General features: G+C 44.0%; 1 protein-coding gene and 1 long non-coding RNA gene across 7 annotated transcripts in view; one reads left to right on the top strand and one right to left on the bottom strand.

Annotated features, from left to right (window-relative positions):
- Positions 1–24,974, top strand: part of SLIT3 (slit guidance ligand 3) — a 687,161-nt gene that overhangs the window by 343,616 nt on the left and 318,571 nt on the right. The gene's annotated exons all lie outside the window — the stretch shown is intronic.
- On the bottom strand, positions 1,782–24,574 carry LOC132680977 (uncharacterized). 4 transcript variants are annotated; one of them, XR_009610786.3, is made up of 5 exons: positions 24,269–24,470; positions 23,793–23,922; positions 23,325–23,378; positions 12,391–12,555; positions 1,782–2,138 (listed from the first exon to the last, which is right to left on the bottom strand). It is a non-coding gene; the product is annotated as an uncharacterized LOC132680977 (long non-coding RNA). The 4 variants fall into 4 exon arrangements; XR_009610785.3 differs by lacking the exon at positions 23,325–23,378 and having other exon boundaries at positions 12,391–12,543; positions 24,269–24,467; XR_013555543.2 differs by lacking the exons at positions 23,325–23,378; positions 23,793–23,922 and having other exon boundaries at positions 12,391–12,543; positions 24,269–24,460.

Below are 24,974 nucleotides of genomic sequence, written 5' to 3'. Positions count from 1 at the left end.
GCTGTGATTGCACATGCCATGAGGTTCTGTGTCCCGAAAGTTGGACCAAACCCTGCATGTAGTCAGTAGGAATTACGTCACATACTGTGAGTTTTCTTTCATTTCTTTTTTCTTTTTTTTTTTTTATTTCCAAGTTAAACTCTTATGGTCCCTTCAAGGCATCTAAATTTCATTTCAAAGGGTGATTTGAAAAATGTGTGTTGCCACCATAAACTAGATGATAGTTTCCTTCACATTTTCGTCTGAGATTATGAATCAAACATTGGCTTGAATTAAAAGTGGCAGCGAAGCCCAGTGATATTATCATGTAAGGAGGTTGTATCAGGCAGGGTGTCTTTGGGTGCAAGTAACAGAGCAGTCCCCACTCAAATTAGTTTTAGTAAGGGAACGTGCACAAGTTTCCCTTTTCTCTGGAAGTTCGCCTTATGCCACATCACTTTTACGGAAGACCTACGTTTATACCTGCTTTTGCTAAAGAAACAAAATCCAAAGAGGATTTTCACTTTTACAAAATGGTGTCTTCCTCTTTGCTTTATTCCACTTCAGCTTACAAAAGTGAGCTTTTGGTTCGCAGGGGACATCTGTATTTCACATGACGGAAGTCTTTAGGTGGGAGATACCCCAGGTGCAGGATGTTAGGGCTCCTGCTCTGCTTCTCTGTGGCTCTCTTGGTGCTCTGCCTTCCTCAGTGTGTTGACACCATCCTCAAATTGGGTCTTAGATGGCTATAGGACATCCCAGCCATCATGTCCTGATGCTTCAGTCCAGCAAGCAAAGGGGCCATCCCTTCTCTATGCCTTTCTCTTAAGGAACAAACTTCCTAGAAGCTCATTACTAGGCTTGCTTTCCCTGGAAACCTACCTCGGCCAGCCCACTGGTGATTTTTTTACAGCCATCCTTTCTTGGAAGTGGTGGTAAGAACACACCCATCCTCTTAGTGCTCTCTGTGATGTGACTAAGACATAGCTACCCATGACATCACCAAATTCATGTGGTGCAGCAGAAGGAACATGGGCTGTGTGGAGTCCGAACTACATTTGAATCCCATTTTCACCCCTAAATAGATGTGTGACCTTGGTGAATGACTTACCTTCAGTGAGCATCACTGCCCCTTGGGTAAAATATGAGGATGACCCACCGAGAACTTGGGAGAATTCAAGCATGGCACACAGTTCTGGGTAGACATAGCTCAGTCATTATTCCCTTTCCTTGCGTGCCTTTTGATCGAGTGGTTCTTGGTGCTAACTTGCTAGCTAGTTTGCACCATTCCTCCTAGGTATAGGTGTCCGTTTTGCAACCCTATCTTCTAATTACATGTATGGTATAAAACATAATTTAATTGAATGTATGCGCCTACAGCTATGTTTGATGTGAATGCATCACATATAGACATAATGTGTGTGTGTGTGTGTATATATATATATATATATATATATATATATATATATATATTATATGTACAGCACATATATCTTCAATCAACAGGTACATATTGAGGAGATATCTTAGGTTCCACGTTGTTCCAGGCACCCCAATGTTTTGCCATGGTGCTACTCAAAGTGTAGCATGCAGATTGGTGCCGGTTGACGAACTGTATGTTACTCGTCTGGGACAGAGAAGGAAATTGAGAGTAAACATTTAGACACATCATACTTTGACACTGCTAAGACATCCGTACCCGTGTTCATCCTTGTGATCCTTCATTTTGATCGTATTCTCCAAAAGTACTGGTGCATGCCAGATTGAAAACTAAAACAAAAAGAAAACCAGCCAGCCCTTCGTGGAGTCACCAGAGGAGTTTGCTAGAACAGACACGTGCTCAAGCTGCTCCCTGCCTGTCAGGTGCTGCATTTTATTTGTGGAGTGAGAAAAGACCATTACACAAAGTCCTCAAACAACAATACAAAGACAACAGTGAAAAACAATGTCATGAGGCAGTCATAAATGATCCAGTGCCACACCAGTGGTCGGGATGACACTTGCCACAGATGTCCGTAGGGGGACGAGGTGTCGAAAAAGTCTTCCCTGAGCAGGTGGATTTGTTTTGATTTCCCCTGCATTGCGGGCCTCCTGTCAGGGTCTGCTCCGTCCCTTCTCACTCGACAGCCTGACGGGTTAATCTCCTGGTGAGCGAGGGCCTGTGAATGAAGCTGGATGGAGTTATATGTCAGCCTACAACGGGCACACTCTAAGTATCCCGCTTCATTTTCCTTGACGGCGCTTTGATGTTAGCCTAAGACACGTCAGATTACAAGGGACGTCATGTCATGTGTCAAATCAGTGTTGGGGCTCCATCCTGACACTTTAATTAGTACGGGTGGAAGGAAAGGATGTATTGTTTTTCTGTTCCAAGGCAAAGACCCTAACACCCACTGAGAACTGTTAGGTTCTGCCCAAGCCCCTTTTAAAAACACAGCCTGTACCCCCTAGGATAATGGCCACAATGTCAAGCTAATGAAAAGAGCCCCCAGCCAGGAGATATAAACCTCCCTTGACTCCAGTCCACCAGCAACGCCTTGTGTGAGCTATGTCCCCCAAGTGTCCTGTTCAGTAACACAAATGCTTGTTAATTATTGACCTTGCAGGCTTCCCAGCCTTAAAAAGTAGCTACTAATGCTTTCATATACCTCACAGGAGTATTAGCTGTTGAAATCATGCCTCTGACAGTGTGTCAGATGCCACAAATGATGCCAAATGGGGGGAGGGTAGGCTATTGTGTGTGTGTGGGGGGGGACGCCATTGGAGACCTTTGCTTTTAAGAACCATTGTCAATTACCAGCAGTTTACTCCACAGCTGGAAACACCTGCAAACACCTTGCTTTCCTTGTGCCACTGCAAGCAAGTGGGGGTGTCAGAGTTCAGGGACGTATTCTATCCAGAAAAGTGCCCAGGCATGAACGTAGCCCTTTGCCATTTGCGAACGTGGCCCTGAGTAATGAGAAACCTGCACTTTGCTTTCTGCTCCCGGAAGAAGGTCGTCCAACTTAATACTGAGTGAAATCTCTGAACGTCAATAAGCTGCATTCACTCTGACATCTAGACTCCTGTGTAATTAAGACCTCAGGTCTGGCGCTTGGTTTATCAGTGTGTCACTTCTCATTTACATAAGACTTTGGTTTTTCCCACATCTCTGCACAGACGCCGCCAAAAAAAATACTATTAACAATGAAAGGGCTGAGGATAGAGTTACACAGCCCATCGTGTCTTTAATCCCTGCTTAACATTTCCCTTAAAAAGAACATTGCCCTATTCGGAAATTAAACGCAATGTGTTAGATGTTCTTTATGGAGGGAGAAGGGAGGTGGATTTTCCACTGCTTTATTTTGAGCTTGAAAACATCCGATTTCATGCCCTTTATTCAACTGTGAGGCAGAATCTGCTGCATAATTGGAGGGTGGTTTCTTCATCTCTCTTTTAGAAAACAACAGACTCTTCTCACCTCCCTGTAGCTGGATGCTAAAAACTCAGACTGGACTCAAAGATCCCCTAGGTGTGTTAATCTAGTTTTGTTTATTCAGACTGAAGTCTGTTGGGGGAAACTGGATCCTACAAAGGAGAAAAGTGACTTCTGGGCTGCTGGAAACCATCCTTCCCTCCCCATGCAGCTTTCTCCAGGGCAAGGAGCAGTGGGGACCCAACACTTTGGATGCCTCCTCTTCCAACGTTAATGGCTGTGAGGCAGAGTTCATTGTTGCAACTCAAATGAGAAAAAGCGCATCCAAGAGAAGTTAGGGGACTCTCCCAAGACCACACGTGGAGTTGGTTATAGGACCTGGGAAATACTGCAGCTTCTACAGGCCTTTATTTGCATGCCAATATAATGTACTCATCTGCCAAATTAGGGATAGGGAAAGGAGTCTAATAAAAAGGTACAGAGGGGCACCTGGGTGGCTCAGTCAGTTAAGCGTTGGACTTCAGCTCAGGTCATGATCACACGGTTCATGAGTTGGAGCCCAACATCAGGCTCTCTGCTGTCAGCACAGAGTCTGCTTCAGGTCCTCTGTCCCCCTCTCCCTGTGCCTTTCTCCCGCTTGCATTCTCTTTCTGTCTCTCTCAAAATAAACAAACAAGTAACTTTTTAAAGAAGGCACAGAGATAGGAGATTCTGGTTCATAGAACAGGATTCCAGGCCCTAAGATGTCTGTTTTAAGTAGCAAGCCATGAATAAAGGATGGAGACTTGGGCTTGCTTTCAAGGGTCCTCCATTCCAGGTCTGTCACTTCTACTGTGTGACCTTGGCCAAGTCCCTACACCACTCTGGGCTTCAGATCCCTCATCTCAGAAGCAGATTATTATGGTGCCCCCTTTGCAGCATTCCTATGAATACTAATGAAGTAATTCTCATAAACTACTTGGAGGAGTAACTGATGTAAACTTAGCTTTCAGTGAATATTGCCTATTAGTAGTAGCACTGCTACTGTTTTTATCCAGATGGTTAGTCCCTTCTGAATGAGACAAAAACAGTGATTGACTCCACTGCTGCCAGATTTTCCCCATGTCTGTCCTCAATATCTGGACAGTCCTAGGAGGCCCAGGCAGCCCTGGAAGGCACCCAAGAATCTAGGTCAGTTCTCAACCTGGGCCCTAATGAGAATCATCCCAGGGAACTTGGTAGTATACTGAGGGTCCCATGCCTGAAGATTTTTGTTTACTTGATCTGGGGTCCAGCTGGGCATCAAGAGTTTTAAAAACTCTCCAGGTGATTCTAACGTTAAGAACCCCTAGGCTAGCAAAAGGCCCTATTAATTTTGATACTGAAAAAAAGTCCCTGAAATATGAATGGTACAAGCTATTATTTCCCAAGTATAGTGTTTACTGCTGATGTTATGTGAGATCCTGATAGTTCAGATTATTTGTATGTTGATAGCCTTCCAACTATTTTAATGTGAATTAGGAATCAATATTTCACAAGTGATATTCTTGAGATTTAAATTCATTAAAGCTAAAAGTGGAAGGGAATATATATAAATTCAATTTAAATAAAATACCAAGTATCTTTATGCATTTATGGTTTAAAAGTATGACTTTAAAACATAAATGACTAAGGTTTGGGAGATATAGTATGAAGCAAGTATGGCTATAGTCATAATTTTGAGAAAATATGATAATTCTAAAGAATAAAATTGAGTAATTGTACAACTTTATCATTTGAAAAATTAAAGGTAGATTTATGGTGGAATATAATGAAACTCTGAACCCATCTAAGAACACAAATTCCTTGGTGGCTAGTAACTTACTTTGGGGATGCAATTGGAGATAAAAATGTTATTCCATATTTACTCAGAACTATAATTATAATTACTGTGTATATACTGACATGGTTAATGATAATGGCATCCTGTATTTTAAGAATGCCTTACCATTTACAAAGTACTTGCACTTACATTATGTAATCGGATTGCCTGATAACTTGCTGTGGTTGGGCTATTGGACCCTCATCACAGCTGAGGAAAATGAGGCCTAAGGGCTTGGTTAAATGGCCTGTCTCACATTACAAATAAGATGTAATAGTGCAGGGCTGGGACCTTGTCATCCAAATCTAAGGTAGAACTTCTCATTTTTACCACTCTTGTTCTTCTAAAGTCTTGTCCATGTTGCCTGCTCTCTCCCTTCCACGTTAAATTATAAAATCTCCCAAGGGCATCTCTGTGTGACCGTGGATTTCCTTTCTGATAACTGGCTCCACTCTCAAGAGCATCCAGTGTTACTTCCAGTATTAGAAATTAATTGGGCCAGTTAAGTCACATATATACAAAACCACCCTAATGAGGCTCCTAAAAGTCTCTTCGCTTTATACCCTTGACCAACCCCATTTTTTTTTTCCAGACAGTAGCCAAAATCATCTTTGGAAACATGTCAATCCATCATAACACTCCTTACTTAAATATCTGCAATAGCTATCCATTTTGCTTTGCATAAATTCTAAGCCCTGCACCACCTGACCCGTCTCCCATCTCCTGGCACTCTGGGCCAGCTCATGTCCTTGATATCCCTCAAACAGGCCACACTCTTGTTGCTTCATATCTAGACAATATTTTGTTTTGTGCAGCAGAAATGGTCTCCCTCTCCCTCTCTACCCTGCCGAGAAAGCCTCGCTTCAGTATTGTCTCCACAAAGTGGAATTCTCTGACCTCCTAAGTGGATGAGACCCCCTCCCCCACCCTTACTCTTTCGTACAGCAGGCAGATCTTTCCTTCCTATTCCTTATTATGATTTGGAATTATTTATTGGTGTGAAGCTGCATGAGGGCAGGGCATCAGTCATCTTCATACTGGTTTTCTATTATTCTAGTTCCATACTCTAGCACGGAACTTAGTACATGGTAGTTGCCTAACAAATTTTGTTGAATTGATGAACAGAATATGAAAAGGCTGTGGGGTAGCTTACCCCCTCTGAGGACAGGGCACAGTTTTCACCTCCCATACTGACAGCAAGCTGGGAGGTCAGAAGTGTTTATAAGATCCTCAGGACTGATCAGGGCCGCCTGCAACTGTACTATCCTGAAGCCACTGTCTATACCTGACAAGTACTACTAGCTGGGTACTCCATATAGGAAATGACAACTTGCCAGCAGCTTCCAAGCTGCTTTTTAAGGGAGAGAACATTCTAGTTAAACCCAGGGTAGGAGACCCAGAGCGCTGCCAGCCCCACCCTTCCATGGCTCCCCTAGGAGTTCCCAAGGTGGCATATAAGAACCCTGCAGTTTTCAGAACACAATTTTAAAACCATGCATCTAGTAGATAAATACAGCACCAGATGTTAAAAGTCTGTATTTTGTTCCCAATGATACCACTTTCTATTGCTGAGCCAGGAAGTTGCTTTTATTGGCCAACTTTTAGTTTCCTTACCATTATAATAGATATAATACTGCTTATCCTACTTGTTGGATTGTTTTGTAGACAAAATAAGAGAAAATGAAAATATTTTGAATAGGTAGGAGCACTTTATATTATTATTTGAGCCTGAGTTACACAGATATGATGTCTTCTCTATAAAGGCTTTTAAATGAAGACACACTTATTTTCACAGATACAAAGGCGTCCCAAAGACATAAACACAGTGAAAGCACAAATGCATTATTCATTAATGTTATGGGTTTAGGTGGGTAGTCAGAAAGAAACAGTGTTCTATAGCAGGAAGGTCTTCGCCTGCGAATCAGGAGACCTGAGTTTGAACCTACCTTGTCATCCAGTTGCTATCTGTGGGAATTTGATAGGTTATGTAACCCCTGGAAGCTTCTATGACCCCCATCTGTAAATTGCAGGGGGCCAAAGTGGGTGGGAAAGCGGAGAGGGGTAATGATATTACAGTAGTTTGGAGGATCCCGTGAAGCAAATAAGAAAGGCCGCTGGAAACAGCAGAGCGTCTTAGCAATGCAAGGCATTAGTATTATCCAAGCTCTTGCATTGCTTAGGCAAGGAGAAGTCAAGAAGTTGTCAGGGAAGGCTGCCCAGAATAGCAAGGGAGTACCAAGAGCGACTTGCGTAATGACAGGGAGAGGCCAGGTCTAGCCAGAGAACGTGTGCTTCGGGCGAGGGAGCAGCCTGGGAGAGGGCTTATTTCCAAGGAGCTGGCAGGACCCAGCCAAGACGGTGAGTCGTCCCCCCTTCCCAGAAGCTGAAGTGGCTCCTAAAAGCTCTGGATTACAAGGCAGAGGACAGCATCCAGGTGGGCAGAATGTGTTAAAAGGATCCCAAGCACACTCAAGGATGTTTGTTTTTGATTGGAAGATAAGGATTAACTGGATTAATGGAGCCTCATGGATAGAGAATGTGCAGACGCTAATTGCCCCTAAATTACAGTGGATTCCATTGGAATTGTGTATTCTCCTCTACAAGCCTAACCGCTGCCCCTCCTTCCCTCTCTCCCTTCCTCCCCACACAATGCTAAATGAACATGTCATGGTAACTGAGATGAAAGGCCTTGAAATTTATTTTCCACTTCCCTCCAAGATCTCTTGTTTGCAAAATACAAGAGGAACTAGGTTACTAATCTAGTTTCAGTTTATTCCATACCAAAAAAAAAAAAAAAAAAAAAAAAGTGTATTCCAGGGTCTCAAATTTCTGGAAGATTTTTTAAAGCCCTCTTTCCTTGTTATGTTTCTCTGCCACACCGATGGCCTAAATAAGTGGTTCTCAGAGTTGAGTGTGCTTCAGAGCCACCTGGAGACCCTTTTGAAGCACATTCCTGGGACCTACCCCCAGACTTTCTGCTTCAGTTGTTCTAAGGAGGTCCCCCAAACTTGCATTTCCCACAAGTTTCCTGGGAATACTGATGGTGGTGGTCTAAAGACACACTTAAGAACCACTGAACTAGGGAAAACGAAAGCATTTTGAAGAACCTGGTCAAAGGAAGAACAATGCAAACCTCAAAATCCTGGGGCTGCATTTCCTGGGAAATGGAGGTACAATCATTCAGAACTCGAAAACTATTTATTTCCTAAGTCAAATATGCATATTATCTTGCATGTTGTAAAGCCTGTAGGATAAATGTGCTTTTTTATGCATGGGAAATGCATAAAAGTCTGTAACTGGAGAAAGTTCTGGCTGGTGGCCTCCACCTGCTCCCCCCTTCACTCTGGTTTGCCCACTGCCTCTCCTGTGGATTACTGTTGTCAAGAGTTTTTTGGCATCTCCACAGCCATCACACCTCCAGACCCCTGAACATCCCCTCTGCCTTAACCTTGCCAATATGTGTTCAGTCCTGTTCCACATTTATTCATAGATCACTTCTTCTGTGCACCACTGGGTAAGGTTTGGGCTCCCTTCGCTAATGCCTTCAGAACTTTGCAAAGCACTGGACAGTGAATCAACAGATTTGGGGGTTCTGGTTCTGGCTTTGCATCTGTCTGGAAAGAACACTCTAAACCTCTGGGCATGATTTTACTCATCAATTAAAGGAGAAAGTCTAGCTAGATTAGTGGTCCTTCCCCTTTAGGAGAAAATGAAAATTAAGTGTATAGACCTATTCCGGGAAAATGCACATATGCATGACATGCAAAGTGTTGCTTACAATTTTTAAGCTGCATAAATAATAGTATAGTAATAGCAAGCAATAATAATAGCTGGCATTTATCAAGTGTCAACTTTATGCCAGACACTGTGCAAAGCACTTTACATGTATTACCATATTTAATCCTCGCAACAACCCTGTGAGGGCATCAGGCCCAGTTTCTAGATGAGAAAATCATGGCAGCAACAGGAAGGAATGCATCTCAGGTCACCTAGTAGTACGCAGCAGAAGGGAGATTTAAGGCAATTTACATTGTCCTGAGACTGATAAATGGTCCTCCGGGTTAAGAAGGGACCCTGTACTAGGTGGTATTTCAAGTTCCTGAAGCTCTGAAGTCCAAGGATTTGCATCTTGCCCCCAATTTTCCTAGTCCTGAGAACCAAACATCGGGGAATGACACATGGTGTTCTCAAGGCTTTTATGCATCAGAAGTGATCACGAAAGTTAGAATATAAAGGAGATTTGGGGTTCACACTCGCAAAGCAAGTCACTTCTGTCCTTTGTGTCTGTCTTAAAAATGAATGCTTTCTTATCACGACTTCTAACCAGAGGCAGCCTCCTCTCAAGGCAAGGGGAAATACCCATCTCGGCTTGGGCAGGTCAGTGATGTGACAAGATAAAGGGCAGATCCTTAATGAAAACCACTCTGCCTCCTGCCAGCAAAGGAGTTTTCTTAGTGCATTTCAAGTCCACTAACACCTCTTCCCAGATCAATGGCTTTTCATAAATGCACCAGGAGATCTTTGAACCACTAATGCTTCAGGGGCTGTTTAGGTTTGGAGTCAAACTGTTTAATATAACTCTCCTCCAAGTCTGGCTCTATTGAAAGGTCTCAGGAAACAAGGCAGGGGGATGTATAAAAAGCAGAACTGCCATAGCCAAGTGACATCCCCCCACCTAGGCCTCCTGTTTATACAAGCAAATTGGACCAGGCTGATTACTTGCAGGAGGGGAAAGAAGGAATGAAATGACACGTGGGTCATGGTAGAGAGTTGAGTGAAAAGGAATCAGATTAAAGGTGCCTTTCGATTGGAGGGGAGCAATTCATTTGCTTGGGGATGGAGGGAGCCATTGATTGGCTTCATCAACAGATTAAGTCACCAACAGATTAAGCACTACAATGAATACTGCGCTGTGCCAGGGAGGCGTGGGCCAGGCTTCCCTGTTCCTGGGAAAATGAGTGCCATTTTGTTTAAAACTTCTTCAAGCACTTAAGCTAAAGGAAGGATCTTTCGCAGAAGGTAGAGGATTGTCAGCATCAGGTGATATTATGCCAAAGGGCTGTCTTCCTTGTGTCTGTGCTGTGCCCATACCTGCTTTCACAGAGCCCTTGGTGAGAATGGTAATGAATGGTAATGGTAATAGTTGGTATTTCCTGAATGTCCCTGTCGGCACTGTGTTCTGTCTTTACCTCATCTAAACAGCACAGCAGTCTTCTGAGGTGGGTCTTCTGCTGTTACCCCACTTTTAGATGGGAAAACTAGGTCTCCATGCAGATAAACAACTTGATCAATGTCACATCCATCTGGGATGGGAATCTAGATAATCTTGTCCACTTAACCACCTGTGTCTATCTACATGTGAGAACATGATCCACCATCATTGAATGTTTTGCTCATTTACTCCTGAAGATCTGGGACCTAGTGATTATTTCATGTATCACCTTGTTTAGACTTCAAGCCCTGTGAGGGCAGCGACCATGTGGTTCCTTTAATTTACTTCCCACCAGAGTTCCTGGTAGAGTAGAGACCTGATCCCTATCTTTTATCCTTGAAAAGTCACTTTTTTTAATGTTTATTTATTTTTGAGACAGACAGAGATAGAGTGTGAGCTGGGGAGGGGCAGAGAGAGGAGACACCAAATCTGAAGCAGGCTTCAGGATCTGAGCTGTCAGCACAGAGCCTGATGCAGGGCTTAAACTCAGGAACTGCGAGATCATGACCTGAGCCAAAGTTGGGTGTTTAACCGACTGAGCCACCCAGGCACCCCGAAAAGTCACTCTTAACGCTACTTTAGAGTTTTATGGATTTTTTGATATAATATTAATATAAAATCACCACATAAAATATTGCTTTAGGCACCAAAATTTTAGAAAGATAAAAAGGAGAAACCACAAGAGGTAACAGTGATTAACATTTTGCTATACAGCCTTCTACTCTTTTATGTGTATAGGCACATAAAAACATACCTTAAATAGGATTACACTAGGGGTGCCTGGGTGGCTCAGTTGGTTAGGCGACCGACTTCGGCTCAGGTCATGATCTCACAGTTTGTGAGTTCGAGCCCCACGTCGGGCTCTGTGCTGACAGCTCAGAGCCTGGACCCTGCTTCAGATTCTGTGTCTCCCCCTCTCTGTACCCCTCCCCTGCTCACACTCTGTGTCCCTCTGTCTCTCAATAATAAATAAACTTTTTTAAAAAAATTTTAAATAGGATTACACTATATACGTTGTTTTGTAGCATGATTTTTTTGCTAACAACATATTGTGGACATCTCTCCACATCAATAAGCCTAGATCTTCAGTTGTTTGTATGTCATAATCTTGCAGTGTTCCAATGTGTGGCCAGGTAAGAATGCAGTAATCTGCAGTCAATCGACTGGGTGCTTCCTAGTATTTGCTTGTCCCTACAAGATGCAGCAAGCCTCCCTACACCTACAGCTTGCTGCTTCTGTATTTCCATCACTGCTCTTGGCCCCACTTCTTGAAAACGTCACTCCCTCAGCAGTTGCTTGGATCACAGTTCTCGAAATGGCAAAATATATATGCTGTCTGTTTCAGGATGCCTTGGAGACTTATACGATCCAGTTTTTAATATAAAAATTTGGCTGTGGCATAGCCCTTAGAACAGAAGGAAGTCACAAGTGCCATTTCTGACTCAGTCCCTCCGGACATACTAGCCTTCTCTCCTGTGAATACTCCATCCCTGGAGTAGACGCAACCTGGGGCTTGTAGCCACTTCCAGAAATACCCTGTCTGTGAAATTGCAATGGACAGCCAATAAACCCGGGGTCAGGGGTTAATAAATGCCAGGAAGAGCATGGGAAGAGGAGGCAGGCTGGAGGTTTGGGAGTTTGGGGAATGAATCACTCGTCTTTTAAGTTCCTGGGCTCAAGAGCATCATGGGGAATCAGGTGGCTGTAACTGTATGAAGACCTGGCCAGGTATGAGGGTGGAGCTGGGGGAGAATTCAGGGTGGCAATGAGAGTTAATATAAGGTACAAGCCTGGGAGCCCTATTTATTATTTTTCGTCAGCCAAAGAAGGCAGTTTTTAGATTTAGGTTTTTTTTCTTTGATGAGCTGTCACCATGGTGATAGAATTGGAAATTCTTTTTCTGACAGCATTGCTGTTAAGCCATTTGTTGAATTATTTGCATACCGTGACTCTAGAAGGCCCCCAGAGCTGTGTGCTTCCCTCTCTGTCAAGAAGAAAGTTGGTGTCAGCATCTCTTGGGTTCTTTGCCACAGAAATGTCCAGGTTTCCTGCATGCCTGGTCTCTAGCAGGTATTCCTGGATTCCCCATAGTGCAGCCTGCAGAAGGAACTCACGAGAAAACAAAATCAAAGAGAAGAAAAAAGTGAAGAATTTACCATCTGTTCCAGGGAAATTTGAGTCTCTCTACTTTTCTCTGGACCCATGTGGTTTGGTCTCTGGTACATCACATCTACAGAATCCACCACAGGGCAGAAGTGCTTGGAGGAGACATGCAGTAAGTATGACCTTCCAGAATGATCCAGGCACTTAGGAGCCCAAGTTGCTGCTTCCATTACGGGGCTGGAACTATCTGAATTCACTCCTGTTCTTCTGTGAGTGATAGTTTCTTTAAGATTCCAGATGGATCCAAGATAATTTTTGAAATTCTCTTAACTTTCTGACTGATTTCAAAACTGTGTCTGGAAAAGTGCCTTCTTCACATCCTTCTCTGACTTGGGCTCAGTAAAAGGATGGATTGCATTCTGAAACTTGCAGCACTTTTTGCCCTGACTCACACTTCCATTCAGACCTCTTCTCTGCAAAAGCACCAGCCACAGTAATGAAGAGCCATATCCTAATGAGAAGAATTGAGTTTACTGATTATCTTCTAATTCAGTGAGACTTGGATGTGTCTGGAGACTTCAGGAGTCGCAGTTGGCCTCTGATCCCATGGCCCTGTGAGAACTCTATATGCCTAGGTAGGAATTTTTTGAAGCTGCCCCTATGTCTTGGGTTTGTGTGTTCTCATTTTGTCTCTTCTCTGCCCCCATTCCTCTGCTACTCTTCTTTAAAGACAAGTAGGGGGTGGTGTATTCTGGGTTGCTATCAGTTTGCTTCTGGAGGATGGGGTGCGTGTGACAGCTTGGGCAAGGCACGGAGCCCAGGCTGTTTGTGTCACACTCCGTTCCCAGTGACAAACACTGCTGCTCGCCTCCCTGTCCAAATCTAATAGCACGTATGTTCTCCCAGTTCCGTGCTGTTGCTCAGGAAACGGAAGCAGCAGCATGATCTAGAGTAGGATTATGGCTTAGTCAACCTTAAAGCCTTGCAGCCCTTCTGGCAACTTCTGGCAGGAAAAGCCTATCTGCTCCCACTGCCCAGGGAGAGGTTTGTGATAGACAGGTTCCTCTCCGTACTGGGAAGGTTTGCCTCCTGAAGTTAGAGAATATGTGTCTGCCCACAGCTCACACTGGGGCAATGTAGTTCTCAAACTCTAGGATCTCAGCCAAATCCCAGTCTTGCTGCTCACGAGATAAGGCACATGAGATAAGTGCTTATTAAGCACAAGCTGTTATCATAGCCCCTTCAATGGCTCTCCTCTTCCTCCCTGGGTGGACTGGCCGTCCTGGAGTTTCCCAGTTGCTAGACCTTAGTGTTGCTTTCCGGATTAAGTTCCTGGCTCAGAGGCTTACCAGCTGGATGATTGGTCATGTTCTTCACCTTTCTGATCCTCCCGTTGGTTATTCATAAAAGAAGAATAATTATGCCTATGTCCCAGCTGGTTTTGAGGATAAATAAAATAGCACTCATGAGGCCCATAGCTCAGGACGCACCCAATGTGACCTTCTGGCAGAATCTAATTCTCCAAATTCAGGATATAAATGTTTCCACTGGGGAGAAAAAACAGTTCTTTCCCTTTCCCTGTATTCAGTCCTTGGTCCCTTTCAGAAAATGCACCTGCCCCTTGTATATCTGCTCCCCTCTGTCTGAGGAGATGGGTGAAGCACAGGTGAAAACACAACCTCTGGCTCCCTTACACACACACTGACACACTCACCCAACTTTTCTATCTCTGCTAGCACCTTGCAGAGAAGGCTTTTAATATGGTGGGGGAGCCCAAGAGTTTGGGGCACAGGAGGCAGGGTGAAGATTCTAGGAGACATCCGTGGGAGAAGGTAGCTAGGAGTAGGATGGAAAGAGAACAGAAGGTAGGAATGAGGAGGAGGAGACAGAGAGAGAGAGGAGATCTCCCAGTGAGCTTAGAAGCCCCCTAGTTTCCTAGAAGGCTTTGGAGAATTTACCATAGCTTCTTGTCACTGCCAATGGCCTCCAACCCAGAGGTCTAGAGCTGTCCCTAAAGAATACTAAGGACCTGTGAAAACCTTTAGTCTTATAGTCATTCTTCTTTTTAAAAAGTGTTTTTAATGTTTTATTTTTGAGAGAGAGAGAGACAGAGCATGAATGTGGGAGGGGTAAAGAGAGAGGGAAACACAGAATCCAAAGTAGGCTCCAGGTACTGAGCTGTCAGAGCCTGACACAGGGCTCAAACTCACAGACTGCAAGATCATGACCTGAGCTGAAGTGGGACACTTAACCGACTGAGCCACCCAGGTGCCCCATAATCATTCTTCTTTAAATGAAAATTCCACTGCCTCCAGTTTTTAATAGAACCCTAATATAACACCTTTTTTTTTTTTACAAAGAACAAACCATTTTCTTATAATAATGGAGGAAATGAAACCCCAAGTCCATCTCTGCCAAGAGACTCACTGCTGTAGATGCCAACATGTGGACCTCATGGAAGAACTCACACTAAAGCCTTCTTTGGTTCTCAGGACCTTCTTTGGTGTGCTTGCATTATATGCCTGTGTGTATCTGGACACTCATGCAACTCCTCACCATAAGATGGCCATCCAGAGTGATAAAAATGTGGCTGGTATGACAATAAATAAATTGATTAGGAAGTTTTCAGGAACTCACAGAGAGTATGCTCAGATAATGGAAGTCAGAGCTTTCATTTTCATGGGCCCCTTCATATAGCCAGAGAATATCATTTAAAAAATGTTTTTAAATTTTTTTTATTACTGAGACACACACACACACACACACACACACACACACACACACACACACACAGAGTGTGAGTGGGGGAGGGGCACAGAGAGCGAGAGGGAGACACAGAATCTGAAGCAGGCTCCAGGCTCCAAGCTGTCAGCACAGAGCCCGACACAGGGCTCAAACTCAAGAACCGTGAGATCATGACCTGAGCCAAAGTCGGACACCAACTGACTGAGCCACTCAGGCACCCAGGGAACATCATTTTAGACTGGGCGTCTCTAGAAGTACAAACGCTACAGTGCTTTCACTAAGAAGCACATTTTTGCTTACTACCTGTTCATCGTTTGCTCATTTTCTTGTGGAGCAAGGCAGAGCTTTAAGCTTGGATGGGGTGTGTTTCCTCTTGGTGAGTTTTTGTGTTTAAGCACAGAGCACATACTCTATTGTTTACTTGTCATGGCTCTTGTTCCCTTCGGGAGGGGAGTTAGGGCATGTGCCAGAGAATTTTGTCTCCTTTACACACCCTATGTTTCATCTAAAACAGTGACAGGTCTGAAACCACTTCCTGCATCTTCCTGTTACCCCAGACACATTTTGTCCAATAGGATACCCTTAGCTGCAAGAAACATTAATCTCTGACTCGTAGAACTGATCAACCTTTCATTATTTTCAGTGGCAGGATTGTGTTTGTACAAGGAAAATATAAGAAATACATAGTGTATATAAACGCAGTCTGCAAACATCAGTTTATATAACAATTTCTCACTCATTCCCACTTTCCACAAAAGCTAAACCTCACACACTGCTGGGGCTGTGTCCATGCTCCTGGGTGTTTAAATGGTGTCCACATAAAGAAGGAGGTGATGGGCATCTAGTTCAGAGCATTTAAGTCTGTCTACCTGGGCACCCAATAAGACAACCCCCTCTTTACATCCACCTTCCTTCTTCCCTGCAATTCTGCCCAGCACAGGAAATTATTCTTCTACTTCCTTGCCCCTCAGAAGCTCTGGGAAACTCTCAAAGACTCTCTCCCCTTCAAGACTGCTAATTGCCACCATGAATCCATTCTTCTCTAATGCCCCCGCACCAGGACAGAGCAAAGGTAATTCTGAGAGGCTTTGTCCCCTCACTTGGCTCCACCTGGCACAGTTGGTCTCCTCAGACCTCAGCTTCTATCATTCTTCATCCCATCCACGTCCAGTCCTGCTGCTTGGCAGAGAAAGGTTAAGAAAGGGGTCTCTACCATGTGCCCATCTGTGTCTCAACTCCCTTCACAATCCTTTTCAATATTTTTCCCAACTGGAGAAATCTTTGGATCAGAGAATTTACTAATTCTGACTAATCCAGTATACCCCAAGTACTTAGTGCTTAGATCAGCACTGTCCAACCGAATTCTCTATTATGATGGAAATGTTCATTATGGTAGCCACAGCTACATGTGACTGGTATGACCAATGAACTGAACGTTTAATTTTAATTGACGTAAATTCACATAACCACATGTGGCTAGTGGCTGTCCTGTTGCACAGCACAGGTCTAGATTTTTCAAACTTAAAAGCCACGAGTTAATTTCTTTGTTCTCTATGTTGTATAGGACAATCCATCCCTAAGGCAAAGGTAGAATATATCCTGTGTGCTTGGGTACAAGAAAGTGTATGGGTATTGGTGGGTGTGGTGTGGAACATATCAGTTATCGCTTTAAAATACTATCCCCCCATAAATAAATAAAAAGCCATGCCATACTGGTTCAGTCAGTGGGAAGCCCAGAATCTACCCATTGCCTATCCCTTAAACCTTATAGAAGATACTGAGAGACCTCTGAAGGATCACAGGGATTCTTGGAACTTGCTTTGGAAACCACTGAGCTAGCTTATATTTGAAATCCAGTATGGTTCTGACATTTTAAAGATGTAGACTTGTTTTGATGAGGAAGTCATGCCTTCAAAGGGGTGGTGACTTACCTTAAGGTACACAGCTAATTCTTTCAGGAAAGATCTGAAAGCCAAGTCTGCCACACCTTATCAGAACTCTTTCCCCTGCACTTTGTGGCTTTCTACAAGATATTAACCTGGATGCTAGACTTTTCCATCTCCCCTGAAGGTACTTATTTCTTGGAGAAAGGGACCAGTCTCTTCCTCGAGCACTGTGAATGACAGGGCTTCTACCTGTCATCAATGGGGAGAACAAACTCATTATGCTGGCATTACAGGATGTGACACTAGCCCTCAGGCCAAACAGTTCCCACAACCACTGCCCTGTCTTCTCTAACCTTCTCTTTCCCTGTAAACAGGTAGCAACCCATTATTTCCCATCCTGCATTTGAAAATGCAAAGGACCTCCCTCCTTAATTCTTTTACCTATGGAGAGAACTCTGTGTTTAAATTGAATTAATTGGGCTGCTCTAGCAAGTGAATTCAATATAATGTATAATGACCCAAATTGATTGAGATTTATTTCTCTTACATAAAGCCCAAAATGCGTTTTCCATGCATGAGTGGCTTGGTCCCAAGTAATGACTAAGAGAGACCCAAACTCCTTCATGAATCTCTGGAACCTCCAATAGGATGACACCTAGGTTCAAGGCTAGGCTTGTCTGCAGCTAGGAGGATCAAGTCAGGGAGATTTAACAGTCCAGGCCAGTCTCAATTCCTTTCCTCATTTCCTTGGCCAGAACTCAGTTACATGATCAGGCCTAACTGCAAAGGAGGCTAGGAAATGTAGTCTAGATACGTGCCAGGAAGACAAAGAAATGGATTTGTCCAACAACTAACCATTCTCTTCCACCCTTCTAAGCCATAGAATCCTTTATATGCAAAAAGCCAAATAGGAAATATTTTCAGCTTTACAGGCCATACTGTCCACTTCTGCATTGCAGTATAAAAGTAGCCATAGACAATATGTGGACAAAATGGCATGACTGTGTTCCAATAAAACTTTATTACACAAATAGGCAGTGGGCCAGATTTGGCCTAAGGACTATAGCCTGCCAGTCTCTTTTCTGGACCAGGGAACATGTGTATTCCTAAACAAAACACAGAACAGGAATATTTTAGACTATTTACAAAGAACTGAAAAAAAGTATGTGTATTTTCTGTGGACGCTGGAGGCAGCAAAAGCAAATGGATTATGAGGCTATAGGAGGTGTCGGGGGACTTATTTAATTAGTCCTTTATAAAAGTGGAATATTTTCAGCTATGCTTCGAAGGAAAGGCATGATAGGTATGAAAAGAACATTTATTTAAAATGTAGATTTCAGGATTCCACCCTCAGTATTTTGGGACAGGGCCCAGGAATCTGCATTTTTGGCATGCTCTCCAGCTTGTTTTAAGCAAACGGTAGAGGTGGTAGGTGATCACAATTTGCTGAAAACTGCTAAGCCATTAGTTTTTCTGATTCTCATGGATGTAACAGTTATGACATAACTATGGGCCTTCTGAGTACATAGGAAATAAGATGCAAGGCATAGACAAATTCACTAATCTAGATAAACCTAATCCCCTTTTCCTTCAAGGAAGCTATCGGAATGTATGGGAGTGGGAGTGATCCTACAGGTCTTTCTAGTTTAATTTTTTTAACTGAATTAGCTTGGGACAGTAATTAGCGACAAATTGCATATGCCACAACCCACAATTGGTTGTGAAGCAAGGAATAGAATCAAGACTTCCAATGAGACTGTGACTGGCAGGCAATGTTGTTTCATTTAGGCAGTCCACCACTTGCATCCCCTCCTCTGAAAAATGGCGGCTCCCAGATCTGAGAAGCACCAGTGTTTGCACTGGTGAGAGAGTCACAGTCGTAGGGAATGAGTTGACACAGTTGGGTGATTCTGATTCTTAACACAGTATCCCTTCCCTTTCCCTCTCCATGATGCAGCTCAAAGTTCTGTGAAACAACCCTGGCCAGCACTTCCCCTCCTATCACCCAGCAGCCCAGAGTAGGAGGAGGCAAATCGGCCTGGGAGAATCAGCAGAGGCTAGGCATCAAGGCTGGGTGCCAGTGGACACCCAGCAGAGAGAGGCAAAAATTCGCTCTCTGCAACCTTGAGGAAGTCACCACAAGAGTGCCCAGGAAAAGGAGTCCCTTATGCCAGCCTGTGTGTTCATGTTGCAAAGATGTAGTTGCAATAGAAGGAAAAAGAAAACTGCCTTCTATAATACTGTATGTTAATTATACTTAAAAAGAAAAAAAAAAGACAAGTTAAAAACAAAACAAAAACACTGTGTAGGCCAAAAAAACAAAACAAACAAACACATAAAAAAAAGAAACATAAGTGCCTTCGAGCCCTCCCCTTTCCCCTGGATCAGCAGTCACACACCTCAGAATGGGTGGAGATGTTTTCAGTCCCTTGGCAAGAAGACTGCCCTGCGCCCAGGAGCGAAGAGCAAATCAATATGTGTGTTTGCACAGTTCAGCGCCTAACTCAGAGATAAGAAGAGGGAGAAAGATAAATCACTGTAAGGTTTCTTTCTCTAGTAGAGGATGGGAGTGCTGCACTCAGATCTGATTTCTAGGCACAGGAATTTGCCCTTAAGTGACGTTTCCCACCCCATCCCTCCAGGACGAGGCCTGGCAGCCCCCTGTCAGCTGTCTGTCTGTAATCAAGGGTTACCGACTGAACCTGTATCTTCAGCTCATCAGCTTGGCTGTGCCCTGGGGTCAGGGTGGTACTCTAGCACTGAGCAACCCCATCTCCCTGGGAAAGGCACCTTTCATTTTTATTTTAGTGCCCTTTGTAGCAGCCCTCTGATGACTTTGATAAAATGCATACACTCAGAAAATTCAAGGTGGAAGGCACCTTGCCTTGGTTCACTCCCTGATTTCCATGTAAATAGGAATCACCTTGGGAGCTTGTCAAATTGTGGTTTATGGTGCACCCATCTCCCAGAGATTCTGACTCAATAGTGACTGAGGTGAGGCCTGAGAACTTGTATTTATATAAGTTTTCCAGGTAATTCTAATACAGATGGTATAAATGATGCTGGTAATACTGGGACAAATGGTGTAAGTGGGAGACATAAAGGACTGGGGAGGAGAGGGAGGGTTTGGGGAGTTTTGGTTTGTTTGTTTGCTTTTGAATTGCTTTTTGGAGATTTAGAACCATAACCTCACTCAACAGTGAAACCTAGCAATCTTATCAGCCTTGCATTCAAAAAGAGCTTTGTTTTGTCCGACTGGAATTTTTCTCCAGCTTAAGCCCTTTTTCCTTTCTTTGATCCTCATTGGCTCCAGATTGTTTCTCTGACTTCTCCCCATATAAGCAAATAAACGAAATAAAACTTGGGAGCTGCTTGAAGACACTAAGGCATTCCTTAGGCTTTTCTTTCTCTTACTTTCTTCTTTTCCTTATAGACGAAATTCTTCTAGGACTGCCTCCTAGGACCAATTATCTATGCCACTTCTTCCATGCTTCCTAGTTACTGCTGTAGTACATGCCTTTGAGGTCAACCAGGAAATTTGGCCCCGTTGCCATATAGAGGCTTATGGGAAGCATTCAGTGGACTCTGAGGAGCTGGCTGCAGATGATATGTAGTTTGGCCCGCCCTTTCCACCATGCTGCAAGCGAGGACTGGCATAAGTGTTATGAACGCCCCCCAAGGTAGCTGCTTTCCTTTCCTTAAAAGCTTTTTGTGAGAGCCTCCAGCATTGCTGGGTCTATGCCTTTCCAGCCCCATTTCATGCCATAGCTCTTCTTGGCTCACTCCTTGACTTTTCTGTGTTGGGGACCCGCAGTGCCTGGGGTGAGCTGGGTCATTAGGGAAGAACAAAAGGGAATGTTCCAGAAGAGTCTGGAATGGGGGGGAGGGGTGGGCAAAGAGAAATCACAGATGATCATGAAGCACCTGATCTACTGACCTCAAGGTAAAGACTACAGGCACCTCTAACTCTAATTAAGGCCCTACTGTATATGCCATATATTTGCATGACTTTTCCAAGGCAAGATTAATTGACCTGCAGATCCACAATGACTTTTAAAGGTAGATTGCAGGTCTAGTTCCAGAAGGTGCAGAGTTTACTGGAAAATTTAAAGAAGTTGCCATCAAGCAGTGATAGTTTACATCACAAGGGATGACAGAGTGTGGTGACATGCAAGCCATGTGACCTCAGAGAGCTCACTTACACTCTCTAGACATTAGTAGGTATATATGGAAAAATGATTCCATCAACAATAAGTAATGTTTATGGAGCATTTACTACATTCTTAACATTGTATTAAGTGCTTTATATAATATTTAATTGAAAAATCATACTAACCCTATGTGGTATATACTATTCTTTGTCCCATTTCACAGATGAAAAAATGGAGGTATAGAGAAAGCCAGAATCTGTGTGACTAGCAACATGCTCTTAACACTGTGCTGACATCAATCTCCTGTTTTATTATGGACTGAATGAGGTGTGTATGAGGAGTTTAGTGCAGTTCATAGCAGATAGCACTCAACAAATGATAACTACACATACTATGTATGTTTAATGGATGGGTCCATCCCAAATGATGTGATTTCTCAATTTATAGGAGTAGATGCACTTAATGAAGAATGAGGATATTATGTTTTGCTAACCTTGAACATTATCATGCCCTCTCCTAGGAAGGCTTTCTGGATCCCCAAAAGTCACTTCTCCCACAGTCAGCATGATGCCTTAGTTGCTAGATTTCCCCCATGAGCCTGTCTTGATTTCTGCAGCAGAAATGTTGCCATTTGGGCGCACCTGTTTCTGTATTAGACTAAGCTTCTTGGTGCAGTGACTGTATTTATTGTTCCATACCACCAGGACTCAGTCAGGAGACTCTCTTTTGCTGACTGGCTGGTATGTCTTATTTAATGCTTAATAAGAGACTTGGGGATTTGTCTTAGAGCCTAGGAGCTGGATAGTTGAACCATAACCATGGGACATCAGCTACTCCAAACCTTGTGAAAACAGTTGCTGATTTGCTGGCTTTCCTGGTTGGCTGCTGGGGGTCACTGGCCCCTGTGAGGCAAATGAAGGGCACTTGGCCAAGAGGAAGAAAAGAAGAAAGGCAGAAGATGAAACAGAAAGAGCAGGGGAGAGAAAAACAAAAGAGCATAGAAAGTAATGTTTGCATAGAAGTCTAAAATTTTTAAACTGAAAAATCCTTAGAGGGTACCTATTCCAATTTCTTAATTTTATCAAAAAGGTTTGAAGGCTCTAGACAGGTTATTACACAAAGTTACACAGCTATGGATTATGTATCACTTTTGGACAATCCTAGCAGAAACCATTCTTGCCTGTGTGTGTGTGTGTGTGTGTGTGTGTGTGTGTGTGTGTGAACATGCATATTGCCAGACTCTGGCTTCTGGGACCCCATTGCTCACTGGCTCCTGAAACTCAGAATTCCAGCATTCTTTTGCAGATGTACCCACAGCCTTTAAATGCACACCTGCAGGAGTTCTCCCACTGGATTCTGGGTCACCAGGAAACATGCCCTGAACCTGCCCTTATAGCAGGAGCATTCCATCCTGCTCATAAGAACAGCTGCTAAGAAGGGGCAGGTAGTGGTAGTTGCCATGACAAGGAGGGTGGCCAGAGCTGCTCCTGTTTTATTCTTTCATAATATATAGAAAATCTGCACTGGGCCAAATCTATCTGTCAAGGGTGTTGCTTTGTTCTCATTTGGTTAGGTGGTGTGCAGTTTATTTTTGCATGGATGTGCGGCCCCCCTCAATAACTAGGTTTTACTTTTTGCCCTTTTGGCAGTTTTGTTCTGTAGCCTACAAAGTCATTGCAGCCTTGTGAGGTTGCTTCTTAATCCTCCTGTGAACAAGGCTTCCCCTTCTCTGCCCTGTTCCCCATCCTTCCCTGCAGCCCCATGTACAGAGAAAGCTGTTGCCAGCTCAGAGAAGCAAAGGGAAGCATTTGTGGCTACGTGAGGGAAGCTAGCTTGACATGAGTCTCGACCTGCCCCTTTTTGTTGACCTGTTTTAGACTTCGCAAAGCCGCGACTGTTCCTGTTCTTTCTCTTCCAGACCCCATCTCCCCAGCCTCCCGCCCCCACCAATACTTCAGATTTCTTGGCTCTCACCAAATTTATACTGACTTACCACTCCATGTCCTTAGATATCCAGGCCCTCAGCAATTTGGGCTCAGCAAATTCACTAGATACAGCAAGAGAGAGTATGAGAGAGAGACCATGTGTAATATATAATGGCCAGCCATACTTCCAGAGAAAACGACCTTGAGTTTCTCAGGCCTTGTGTACGATGTCAGAGACTATAGTCAGTTCGTGTGTGTGTGGTAAATCTTTAGAACATCAAAAGTAAAAGAACATTACTGTCCTTCCTTCCTTCCTTTCTAAAAAGAACATTCTCTGTACTCTAAGCCCCAATGGCAAGCATGAGTCTAGATTTTTGTGTGGCATCTTATAAGTCTTTTGTTCTTTTCCCTTATCTCCTCAGTGCAAAAACTAGCACATGCTGGGCCCGTAGCATGAACAAGACAGGTAGAGCTTCTCTTCCCAGGGATCTGACAGTCTAGGGGCAGCAGGCAAGCGCAGGTAAGCAAATACATACGTGAGATGCTTTGGAATAAGTGGCATGAAGTCATAGAAAAGGAAAACGTGCAGAGGAGACAGGATGCATGGGACTTTATATTTGGAGGTCTGGGGAGGACTCTCTGAGGGGTGGACACTTGGGCAGAGACCTGAATGAGTAGAAGGAGTCAGTCTTGCTCAAAAAATGTCCATCAACCCAGGAACTGCTTCAGGCCCTGACTGCCCTGAACTGCCTGTATAGCCCGGGTTCAATTCTAGGTGGGTCTTTGCCTCAGTATGGGCTTAGGGAGGGGTCAAGCAGCCGCTGAACACAGAGTAACCCAATCTTGGCGACATGTTGGCCCTTTGAAAAATGAAACCTGTGTTCAGGTCCCCCAGAGCACAGGGATTTCAGTTTTAAAGAGATGCCCCTGCCTGTATCCCATTTTGCAAAATTTCAGTTTCTCCTGGAAGAGGGCTTCCTGCCTTGGATCCTGGAGGCCCTGGTATGCTTACCTCCTGAGGATACCGGCTCTCTGAGTATCGCTGGACACGGAATCTGGGCAGTGAGCTCACAGGATAGTAGGGTGGAAATAGAGTCCCCAGATGTTGTGTGCAAGTGGGTGATGAAAAGTGTGTGGGAGGTGGGGACCAGTTACAGGGCTGGTTAGTGTTCAGATTTGTGGGCTGCTGCTCGAATTATGACATCACAGAAGGATGGGACAAGTTGTGAATCCAGCAGCATGAACATGGCTTTTCCTCTCCTTAGTTCCCCATGTAGCTGGCAAAAATTCTCTTAAACACAAGATAGAGCAATGCAGCCTTGCGGGGGGGATGGGGGGGGTGGGGGGGGGAGGACGGGACCCCGGGGGGGGAGGACGGGACCCCTGTTGATAGCTCACATTTTTGGCACCTGCTGTGTGCTCAACACTGGGGTAGGCAGTGGACACGCATTACTTTCCTTAACCGTCTCAATATTTGACACAGTAGGTCATAGTACTCATCTCATTTTATAGATGCAGAAAGTGAGACTCCCAGAGGTTAAGTAACTTGCCCAAAGTCATCCCAGTCGGATTCAATGGCCAGGATTTAACTCAGGCCTGATTTAAGAGTCTGTACCTCTCTATCCTTCACCATAGTGTTTCACTGCCTGTTGGCTTAGGCGCCAGACCTGCCAGAGTAAGACAAATGGAAAGAGGTGACCCTACCTTCCTAAAGGCGT

Source organism: Panthera onca, chromosome A1 (genome assembly GCF_046562875.1).
Source record: "Panthera onca isolate mPanOnc1 chromosome A1, mPanOnc1 haplotype 2, whole genome shotgun sequence".
Lineage (NCBI taxonomy): Eukaryota > Metazoa > Chordata > Mammalia > Carnivora > Felidae > Panthera > Panthera onca.
The sequence above is the reverse complement of the archived record's forward strand: the minus strand, read 5'-3'. Positions and strand labels throughout refer to the sequence as shown.